Source organism: Marmota monax, unplaced genomic scaffold, assembly GCF_021218885.2.
Source record: "Marmota monax isolate L192 unplaced genomic scaffold, Marmota_monax_Labrador192_F-V1.1 WCK01_AAM20220418_F8-fsc00287, whole genome shotgun sequence".
In the NCBI taxonomy this organism is placed as follows: Eukaryota; Metazoa; Chordata; class Mammalia; order Rodentia; family Sciuridae; genus Marmota; species Marmota monax.
The window spans coordinates 956,287-968,837 of record NW_026693334.1 but is presented as its reverse complement, the minus strand read 5'-3'; positions in this window follow the sequence as shown (position 1 = coordinate 968,837).

Here is a 12,551-nt window from a genome sequence, read left to right as displayed (position 1 = left end):
ATTTCAATTTTCATGAAAAAAATGAGCAATATTCTTTTGATGAAGACAATAGGATACCAACAATGGGTTCAACATTATTTGTTATGAATGGCCTTTTAAAACACGAGAGAGGAAACATTCTGAGATTTTTCATGAATGATGAGTTTTAGAATTTATTGTATCCCAGACATCAATAGTGCCCCTTCCCTAAATGTAGCACAGCCCAGTGGAGTTGCCCATGGTGTGTGGGAACATGGAAGTGCCAATGGGCTCATTCAGAGGGGGCACTTGTGGATTCCTAGAGGATTGATCACAACAACTGCAGCAGAGGGAAGGCACAGTGAAAGGCAGTGGGATGTTACACCCTATTTATGATTCTCAAGGAAAATTATCTGTACGAGTCTTGCTCACTCAGAAATGGTGGGTTTTCTTAATTATTTACAATATTATGGATCTTTCATTAATCGTGTTAAGGCTGTGCAGAGTTATATTTAAATCAGCCTGGGATTCTAAACATAATAAAAGAAAAATACTAAAGCAGCTGCATTAAGTGGAAAATTAAAAAAAAAATAGGTGATATGGTATTCTCTTACTTGGTCAAAATAAAATGATGTAATAGACCCAAGGATAGTCATTATTACTTTAATAAGGAATGCATTTTATTATAACAGGAGCATAGAAAACAATATAGAAATATTTGTGTGTGTGTGTGTATACATATATATTTCTAATGGATGAGGATAGATGAAAATTGAGAAATTTTAAAAAGAAATACAAGCTCTTTGGATAAGTTGTAGGTAATTTGTATTTTTTAAAAGGGGAAAATATCATATTTTGAGAATATTACAGAAAATGATTCTTTTAACATTCTGTTTACCTCAATAGTCAAAAATGACTAAACAGAATACTCTAAAACATTCTAAAATTATTAAATTTTGCCTGGTTTAGCTACCTGGGACTAAGCAATATGCTCCCCCAAGAGGGAACACATTCCTGGAATCTACACTCCTGAACCTGCACTTCACATCTATCTCTGGGCTGCCTGCTTGGGGTGGGAGAGCTCCAAGTGATTGGTGGGCATCTGTGGAAATCAAGATTTCCTTCATTATACTAAAAACAGGAATTGATGGTTTGAAACACAAAGTGTTGGCTGCTTAACAGTTTTCCAAAGTTTATGCTGCTCCTGTGATTACAAGTTAATTGATCTTTACTCCTCTATGAAATACCAGCCTAAACCCAAGTTTTTCTCTAAGGATACTCTAATGAGACATTTTCTTTCCTCTTTGGAAGCACATGTTTTAAGTCAATTTTGTGAAAAAGATTTCAATGTAAAATCCTCCATCATTTTAAATACATAGTTAATTTTCTCAGTAATTTCATTCAAATCCAAACCATAGAAATATTCTTCTCACAAGGTGCTTTAAAGTGACGTGTCAAAGAAAGAATTGGAGAAATTTATATATATATATTATCCTTGAAAGCAAAACTGTAGAATTTCATTGTTTCCCTTCATTCTTGTTTTGCAGAAAGACATGAATGAAGTTGGCTAAGTGTTGTTTTCTATTGTGAGCTGGGGTTCGAGATTTATGTATTTTTTTCCCTTTTATCAGTAGCAATAGAAATAAAGCCATCAAAAAAAAAAGATAACAAAAACAAAGAACAACTCTCATGGAGTTTCATGTGAGAGAATTTGATCTAAATACCTAATAGAACTAAACTTCCGAGTTTCTGACATTTCTGCCCTAATTTCTATCAGTGGAATTTGGCGTCCAGGGTACATGTGCCCTTACTAAGAAAGGGACAGGAGTAAATGATAGCTACCTGATAAATGCCAAGAGTGAAATCACCAAAATTAAGCTCATTCTGGCTTCCTTGTAAGCAAATAATATCTTATATATAAATTTTGTGTTATTTATACTTGCATGATACATAAAACTAATGCCATGCACACAAATCATTGATTGGGATTGCTCAGTTTTCTATGTGTGGCCTAAGTTCTGATATTTTCCTTTATAAAAACATGTGAATCGTTTTAGAATTTCACCTCTAAGGATACTTAAGAAAAAATAATTAAATCCTGTTATCTCTGTTAAGAGGACATAATACCAGGGAAGGGAACCCAGAGCCACATGTGAAATACCTGAGTGATTTCTCAGAAATGATATGAATTATAGACTTTGTGATAATTTAAATATTTACCTTAAACAACAATATTGCCTTCAAAGAGAAAACTTTTCTCTGATGTTAGTTTAAAAATATTTTTATTTATTTATTTCCAAAGCAAGTTGAAGTTTCCTAAGAAATATTCTTTCAGCTCATGATATAACTTATATGTTATAACTTATACCTCATGATATTTGCTCTCAGTTTTGAGTTTTTATTCAAACTCATATACACATTCATATTTAAACACCATACTTACAGCTTCATGAATATTAATGTTGCCCTCAAATTAATTTAAAACCATTATTTTATTGACAAGAAAACTTGGGCATAGAGATAAAAATACTTGAATTTGTAGCCAGAGAGCTGCTGACAAAGACAAGAATAAAATAAATTCCAGGTACAATGTTTACTTTATTGTTTGATGATGTAATGTACATTCCAAATGAAATACTTGTTGTTTTTGCACAGGTTGATAAGTATTGAAAATAGTCATAATCATTCAATCCATGCTATTTACCTTTTTTGTTTGTTTTTCTTCAGAGTAATTCACAAATGTGCTTTAGATGAAAACATAGATTAGCTAATGTCAGAAATGGAAAAAAACGGAGAAAATATCAACAATAAGGACTCGAGTAAGAATTACAACTTAGGCATCTGGAAAATAAATATAATTAACTATAAGCTACCTATAAGATAATGTCACTGTCTATAAGATTATTTTTGTTCAACATCGCCACTGTGCTACAGACTAAATTGCCAAATTTGTGTCCAATGAATGGTTCCATTGTTTTGTTAAGGTTTTATGTAATAATAGAAAATGCATTAAAATAAATATTTATTCTGTCTTCTTAATATAATTTGATTGATATTTTTTTTTACACTCGAGACTATGTAATTTAAAAAGAAAATTTTAGGAGCAACAGATATAATGACCTTTCTCATGAATACTGAAATAATATTAGTGTAATTAATGGGATTGTTTCATGGCATTAACAGATTATTCATATAATGGTGTATTAAGAAAGGAGATTATGATGATCTTAAAAATTATAATCAGCAGTTAGTAAAAAAAAAAAAATACACTTAGACTCCCACGTGTAATGCTGCCATACATCATCTGAACCCAGTTCCCAAAGGGATGAGGCACATTTACAGCAATTAAAAAAAAAAAAAAAAAAAAAAAACTCCCTTTTATCTCATGAAAGTGTGAAAATCTATTTTTGCAATCATCTGCAATTATTGGTCCATTAACTATTTTCCCCTCTGAGGATTGCTCTTGGTTGTGGACCTCCTTAAGCACACAAGCTCCTACCACATCAGCCTTCAGGAAATGGTCATCTCAATGTAAAGAAAGGAAAGCTCAGCAATGGTCCCCCATGAAACAGAGACAGCAGTCAGGACAGGATTGCATCAGAGTATGCAAATAAATGAGGACATGAATAAAACTCTTCTGGAGATGCACACCAAAGAATATGGAAGCAAACATATGCTGACTATATCAATATAAATGGCATTTGGGGAGTTGTAATAGAAACCACAAGAACTCACTTTTGGTGATTGGTGCATAGAAAACATGAAGCGCCTGCCACATGCAAAACACAACTGGCTATACTGGTGCAGTCTGAGCCTCAAAGTGAAGAACATGAACTCAACCTGCCAAGAGATTTAGTGAGGAGAAAGTCAGACAGGTAATGATTTCAAGGTGAGATGTGATTAACGTCCTATAAGTGGGGCAAACCATGCTGGATGGTTATTGTCCCTTAAATCACTCCTGGCTGGAATAGCCAGGGAACATCTAATAAAAGAAGCATTTTGTATGAATTTTATCCTTTCTGGGGGAATCTCAAATATACCTGGAGAAGTTAAATTTATGTCAATGCACTTTCTGATGCAGGTCAGAGTGAGGAGGCATCTCTAAGACCTGTACACCTCTCTTTTTCAAGCAATTATGAAAAAGTATTGAGACATTAATCTTAGGAAGGAAGCATACCTACAATTCTCACTCTAATAGGTGTATGATATTAAATAATATGATATCCTTCGGTTGACAGAGGATATAAGATTGTCCTGTATCCCTGATAAGCTTTACCACTTGATGTTTCTTGGGACAAGGCGAGGATCAATCTCAGGAGTCTGAAGTCCCATGGCTTAGAACTGATTCTTTGGGCTCTGATAAAGGACCCCTTTTCTCATAGCATAAATGGGACAGCCTTGATGAATGTGGGCTGGGTTCATGAGTGTCATAGACATTTCCCTGTTTCCTGGAATGTGATCCCACTTGGCTAAAAATTCCCAAGATGGAAAAACAATTCTGGATATCACAGATGTGCATTCTGTTTTACCCAAGAGCTTCCTCTCCAGATATTGATCCAACCGACGTTTCTTCAATCCCTGGAGCCTGCAGGGTTCAAAAGCACTGCAAGACAGAGCCCTGTTCTAGCAAAGAAGATAAATCAACCTCAGCAGGAAGGCTAATAATCCTCTTGTCTTCATAGTCATATCAAGCTTTTCCATTTGTTTTACAAAGGAATATTCTGGTTAATCTAGGTTTAGTTTTAAAAAGCATCCTTTGGAACACTTCCTTCCTGCAAAATTAAAGAAATATGATAAGGAGGTCACACTTGCATAAAACATGGATTCCCATCAAGAAGACTGTAAAGTAATAACTTTAAAGTTCTTTCTAATAATACTGTCTGTAATAAATAAACTGTCACTCTCTTCTTGAACTCAAATGAAGAGGAAATACATTTTTCAGATCCTTCTTTATTCTCTTTCCCTAGCCACAGGTTTAAAGGTACATTTTTAAAAGTTAGTAACAATTTTTTAATCACAGTTAGTGCAAAATATTTAAACTTACATGTTTGAATTATCATGCATTTAATGTATAGCTTATTCTTTATAATTCTCGAGTCTTCCTGTGCCTCTCTTCCTATTTCAATGTTTTAAAAGAAAGGGAAAGAAAAGGGATAAATAAGTATTAATGCTCCCTGTATGCAAGATTCCTTGTTGTCTAATGAAATAAAAGGATTCTCAGTCTCACTGCACACCAAAAAATGTTCCTGAAATTATTTCTTCTCCTCAGCCTGTTGTTTTTATTATTATTGTGTAGAAAATTCTACAAGTTTTTAAAGATTTATGTCAAATCCAAAATACATTCAAAACTTTCACTATATAAATCAAACATTATAGTATTAAAGTATTTGATTTTTGCTACAACATTTATCAAAGTTTGCACTCTGCCATGATTGGTACATTTTTCATGATTTGATGAATCAATTATTTGATTTTATAGGAAATTCCACTGATTATTGGAAGTGCTATAAAGAAAATAATGAGTTAGACACAAACATGGAAATGCTCAAATACTTTTACTTAATAAAAAAGATGTACATAGACTCCTTTGATGTGGAGTTCAGCATACCAAGTATCAAGAGAGAGTCACTCTAAGAGTTCTAACAGTTCAGAACAGGAAAAGGGAGTATCAGAATAAAACAGAGAACACAGTGTGTCACATGGCTGGGAAGTTTGGGCTTGACTTTGCATAATAAAAAGAATAAGTGAAGCTTTTCAGCAGGAAAGTGAAATGGTCAGGTCTGGCCTTGAGGAAAATTAAGCTGACAGCAATGGTTATGTTGAATCAGAATGTACCTGGCTGGCATGTGGGGGAGAGTTATCCTAGGTGAGCTTAATGGGAACCGAAATAGGAGAAGTGTCAGTGCACCTAAAGAGGAAGATGTAGGCAGGAGATGTATTTTCCACCAATATTTGGCTTCACTCAGACACTGATCACTGATGTGGTATTGGAGAGAGGGTAGGAGCATTGGCCTCAAGTTTTGAAAACCAAGAGACAGATGTCAAAGGGGAAAAGAATGGGAAATATGACAAAAGAAGCCTAACGTGGACAATATGGCAGTTTCAGATGGGACACACATAGTGAAAGTTAGAAGGAAATGCTTCCAAATTTTAAGAAGTATGTTTGCGTTTCCATCCTGAACACAAAAAGGAATTGAAAATCACACAGAGATGTGAGACTATGAGGTAACGAACTTCTAAGGGAAACATGTAGAAGGAAAGATGAGGTGGGCCCAAGACACTTTTCCTTTAGAGGGAGACTCTTACAAGGAAATTTAATAATTACCCTCGGGCTGAACAAGTATATGGCAAGGTCAAATACTATTGACTTTTGAGAGATTTTGAAAAGCAGGCTTTCAAACATATTTATAGAATTTAATCATTTCAAAACGTAGGCCAAGGATTTTATGTGGGTGCTGTAGAGCAATTAAGAGGACCTTGCCTGTGCTCCAGATGTTTCTGACCCAGTGTTGGCTTCTTTCTTTGCAAGAAGACCAGGGCCATAATTTCTTGCTGATGATATGACTGGTATTGATGATGGAGAGACTGAATATGAAAATGGACATGAGCCAGACCATAAGTAACAACAGAACTCTGACTCACGACCCTTAGCAACCAGCTCAGCAAGCCAAGCAACAACCTCTACAGCAGCAGGTCCAGAAAGATCAGGATTTGTTCGATGACAATCAGCTTGTTAATTTTCTTTACTGCTTCCTACCCAGTACTAACTCAAGAAATCAAACATGTTCACAAAATCAATCTCACGGATGCTCCACTTCCATTAGCCTCCCTCCCATTTTTCCCTGTTGAGGACACTAAGTTAAAGCACATCTGAAGCCTTCCCTTTATTTATTTGTTTCCTGGTTTTCCTGTCAAAGTTTCCCACTTCTCTGCCAAACCCAGCAATTGTGAATAAAATAGAATATGGTAGATCAACCTCATCAATTCCTGGCCGATTAGGTGCTACTCTCTCTGCACTAAACCCTATCTCTCCCTTCGAGTAAATATTCCACACAGGCAGAAGGTATTTCAAATAAATCACACATATTTTGTATCTTCCAGCCCTTAACTCTAACATTTGGGCCTTTCCCTTTGATGAAACACTTTCCTCCATGCTAATAATTTCCCTGCAAATTTAATAGGGAGAAACTTATCCTGCAAATGAAATCATGATATTATATGCCCACCAGAAGTCCAAGGATTACTTAAGGTTCCAGAAGACTTCTCTATTCATCAACAAGCTTTGGTTGAAAATTATTAGAAGAACAGTATTAAGAGATCAATCACAATTTTACCAAAATACTGTAAATACAGGCTATGATCCATCTAAGGAAAAAGAAGTATCCTTTTCAGACAGAATAAAGGCTGACAAACTTATCCTAAACATCTTAAAACCCAATAATTTACAAGATTTCTAGGTTAAATTGGGACAGGTAAACAATAGATATCAATTTTTCCTGAAATTGTAACATCTCTTTATGAATTTGAAAAATCCCTAAATAACATACTCTTTAGGATCTAAAACGAGAATAAGCCTATAGAACCCAAAGAGGACACTTCGAAAGCATCCTTCCTTAAGCCTCCTTAACTACGGAAAGCTCATTTGTGCATTTGTGCATGAGAAGCCTTGTGCAGACAAGCCTCTTTGCCCTTTTATGATGCATGAGAAGCTTCGAAAGCCCATCACTCACTTGGACTTGTGAACTTATGAAGTTCTTAACATCTCCTTGAACTTGTGAAGGCTTAACATTGCTTTAGACGACCTCCTGCACCTGTCACCATTCTGCCGATTTAGTTCTAGGCCCCACACTTGATTTCAAAGTTCTCAGCCAGACTGCCTAATCCTGCAGCATCCTGAATCCTGACCATCTCCTGTCCTTCTCAAATAAGGAGGACTTGAGAACTGTCTGACTGGGTTAGGGAACTGTCAGGACCTTGCTCAATGTCTTAGACTATATTCAGTATCCCGACCTAATATTATTTGTTGTTGAATTATATCACAAAACTAAAACTGGAGGTCATCCAACAGGATCAGTTGTCATTCGTTTAAATCCTCCTTTAGAATACAGTCCCCTACATGAAATATAATAAGCTCACAAGGCAGAACTTATTGTGCTTTCTGATTTTTTCAAATGACTGAAGTCCAGAATATGGCATATTTGCTTTTGGAGTAGGACAAGACTTGGGGATGCTTTGGAAACAAGGAAGTAAGGAAGTTCCTAATTAGCTAGCACTCAACCAAAAAAAAAAAAAGTAGTTAAAGAAGTCTTACTACCTAGAGAAATTGATATCTAAAAATATTTAGGTCCATGCAAAAAGAGATACAGAAGGTAAATGAAAAAAATACCTAGGAGATCATTATGCCAAAGTGGACTTCAGAACTGTCTGACTGAGTTAGGGAACTGTCAGCACCTTGCTCAGTATCTAAGACTCTATTCAGTATCCTGACCTAATTATTTGTTGTTGTATTATATCACAAAACTAAAACTGGAGGTCAAAACCCTCAAAAGATAAATCTCTAGAAGGATTCACACAATGGATTGAAACATTGCAACAGTTTGCTCTCTAATGTTGTAAGGGAAGAGTTGAAACTATGGTTTTACCCTTAACTCTAGTAATCTCTGACCTCCCAAGGTAGCCTCATGATGGCACCATAAGATTTTAAATGGATAGTAGATAAATTTCTTCATAAAACTTCTCATCATGGTACAAATTGGTTACTGTCTTAAATTAGCATTGGTGAAGAAACCAGAAAGACTGCCTGCCACATGTCATCTATCAACTGTAAAATCGACACACAGTCAGGAACCAGCACTTTTAGGCCCCTTTGAACATCTTCAATTGGACTTTTATTCACTTTCCAGTCTCCATGGAATTTTAATATGCTCTATTTGCCATCAATCTATTTTCAGAATATGTCTTAACATTTTGGTGCTGAAAAAATACACAATTACAGTTGCTGAGAAGTTGCTTGATTTTGTTACCGTCTTGGGACATACGTTCTTTGATGCCAAAGTCTTTAAAGGAATATCCATTAGAAGAACAATTATAAAATAAATCCATAATGAATCATCATATACTCATCAGATATACTACTCTTATTACCTACAGTATTTGAGAAAATTGAAAGAATCAATGACAAACAGGATCAATTATAAGCCCTTGATCTTTCTTGCCTAAAGGGACTTCCACCATACTTCATGACCATATGACCCACTCTGTGGGGCTCATATATCCCCTGTGAATTGGTGACTGGAAGGCCCATACCATCAGAGGTACCCCTTTCAGTCTTAGACTCTTTCCTGCTATATGCAGACATGACAAAATATTTCAAGGAATTTATATTGTAGGCTCTGTCCTATTACAAACAAATTAATATCACTTTCCCATAATATTTTTCTATGCAGCCTTTTCAAAATCCTCAATAGGGAGAGTTCATATGTGGACAGACAATAGAGAAAACACTTGAATGTCAATGAACACCTTTGAACACCTTTACATGGATGGTATCAGCTTTCATTCTCCTGGGGATTTGAATATGTTTTAGTTAAGTATAATTTACTGTTTCTATTAACAACCATGCAGCAATGAAATTACAGGGAGTTGATCATTAGGTTCACATTTTACAAGCAAAGAATCCATTCAGAATTAAACAGCATTTGAAGGATATTCCAACAGGGAGACCACACTGAGTGAGGGTTGACAAAGAGGCTCTGATCTAAAAAAGTACCTAACTCAAGACCATGTGACCAAACTGACAAGCTCAGATAGTGAACAGTGTATACTAAAGACAAAACAAGACTCTTGTATATTTTCTATTTGTTTTTATCATACTTCTCATTTTCTGTAGACTTCTATGCATCCACTATTTAAAGCCTTTTGTTCTTTCCTTATTTGTGTTTTTTTTCTCTTTATTGCTATTGTTATGTCAGACACACATATTCTAACACCAATAGCATCTACTGCCCTCACTCAGACAGACTGCAGTATGAGCCATTCACCACCAGGTCTCTTTGGAAATTGCCACTGGGCCATTCTGGTCTCATCAAGTGAGACAAGCTGATAACATTTCAATTTGCACTTACATGGATAAATGACTTTAAAAGAATCAATTTATAACCAGAAAAATATCAATTTTACAATCTATCTGTTAGACTAGGTAATTGTAAATTTAAATTCAACAATTTTCGTAGGACAATGAGATAATAACTTGTCACCTGGAAGAGACCAAAAGAGAAGCCAATATGTAAGCTAGTTAATGTAGGGCTTTGATCTGACTTCTTGGAATGAACATCTCTTTTCCTGGATTTCCTGGTACCGCTTCCCAATACTACTTCCCTTTTGTCCCAGGACAGTGGATGTATTTACCTGAGTCTTAAACCTCATTCACTTTGGGATAAAGTGTTGAGGTTTGTTGGTACACAGAAACACTAATTCCATAAACAGCCAGGGCTGGAGATTGCATCTCAAAAGTGAGCTGCAAACAAGGTCACTTGCTGAATATTAAGTGTCTTTACCTGGGAAAAATGTAAACTCATTTATGTAACAGTCAGAGCAATGTTCTCAATGGTGAGAATCAGACAAATAGGAGAGATATTAAAACTGATCACCAGGGCTAGCAGGTATTATTGATAATGTGTTTGCCCTAGATGGATATATAGCAGTCTCAACTTGTTAGCAAAAGTCATGAGGAACACTCTGAGTTTCTTGTTTCACAGTCATGATGATGTCTGTGCTGTCACTAATACTCTTTTATATACTTGTATCAAGGAAACAGGCAAGGTGCAACTAGCTATGCAATGCCTTAATTAAAATGCTTTTTGACTCTCTCAAATTGATCCTTGTGGCCTGTGAGACTCGTTCTCTTCTTTTGGACTGGAAAATTGAGGTCCCCTCTTCCAAAGCATCCAATAGGAATTTTGTTTATTCTTGTTGTCATGGTGCTGCATTCCTTTCCAGAACCTTGATGTTATTATTCTTAATGATGTAATGTTATTTTCTCCAGATGATCACCCTGATCATACAGCAATCAAAAGGTCAAGAATATTTTACAATATGTTGATTTTAATACACAAGTAGAAAATATGTCTATATTTGCCATATGTAACTCTCTATTTTACTCACAACCTCTCCAACTTGGAAGCAAAACTACCATCTCTGAAGTAATCAGCCCCGAGGAGTCAGAATTTATTCTATCAAACCAGCTTCCCTAATTTTGCCCCTGCTTCTTACTCAGGGAAAACGCTCCTGGTGAACTCACCTCCAGCCTCACTGTACCCACAGCCTCCTTTGAGAGCAGCCCTGATCCCTCCCTGGTTTCACTACACAGCATTCCCACCCTGCTGGGCTCTGACCCCCTGCCCTGTGAGAAGTACTTACCACTGACCAAGCTGTTTTACACATCCTCTGAGAAGCAGGTGCCAAGATAGGATTCACCATGTGAGAGATTTATTCTGGAAGATTTTTTTTTCCTGCTGTGACCAAAACACCTAATAAAAAACGATTTTAGAGGAGTTTCAGAGGTCTCAGTCCACAGAAGGATAGCTCCATTCCTCGGGGCTTGAGATGAGGCAGGACATCATTGTAGAAGATCGTGGCAGAGGAAAGTGGGTCAGGACACACCCAAGAGTCAGAGAGAGAGAGAGAGAGAGAGAGAGAGAGAGAGACAGAGGGCTCCCCTCACTATGGACAAAGTTTAAATGCCAAAGGCACACCCCCAGGACCCATCTCTCCAACCACACCCCACCACCCAGTTAATCCCTATCTGGTGACTGATGAACTGACTAGTTTAAGGCTCTCCTAACCCAGTTATTTCACTTCTAGACTTTCTTGTACTGTCTCACACATGAGCTTTGGGGGGACACTTCAGATCTAAACCATAACAATGACGAAATGAGGAGAGAACTGAACAAGACCAAGGAAGTTCTCCGAGAGTCACACTGATGACAATACTGAAGTGAAGGAAAGGAAGGAAGAGAAGAAGAAGAGAGGGAAAGGGTGAAGACAGAAGGGGAAAAGAAGGAAGGGTATAAACTTCGGATGCAAAGTGCAGCTCATTTGATTTATTTGTGTATGTATGTATGTGTTTTTATTTATTTATCCATTTCTTTATTTACTTTTGTGATCCTGGGGATTGACTCCACCACTGGAGAGACTTCACCACTGAGCTAATCCCCTGCTACATATTTGTTTTATTCTTCAGGCAAGGTCACGTTAAGTTGGCAAGGCTGACCTCCAACTTGTGATCCTCCTGCCTGGGCTTTCCAAGTCTCTGGGATTACAGCCATGTACCACTGTGACCAGCCAGTTCTTAGAAAATTTCCACAAAACAAGGAGAGTCCTTAAGTGTTCTATCAGCCACTGACCAGGAGCAGCCCACCTGTGGGAGGTGTGGCTTCAAAGTGATGAAGTTTGGACATCAGAGTTCAGCTTGTGCCTTTGGCCTCTTATACTCCATAAAGTAGAAGGTCCAAAAAGGTGTTTCATGAACTGAATTGTATTCCCCAAAATTCACATGTTAAAGTTCCAGCCCTTTGTATATCAGAATATGAAGA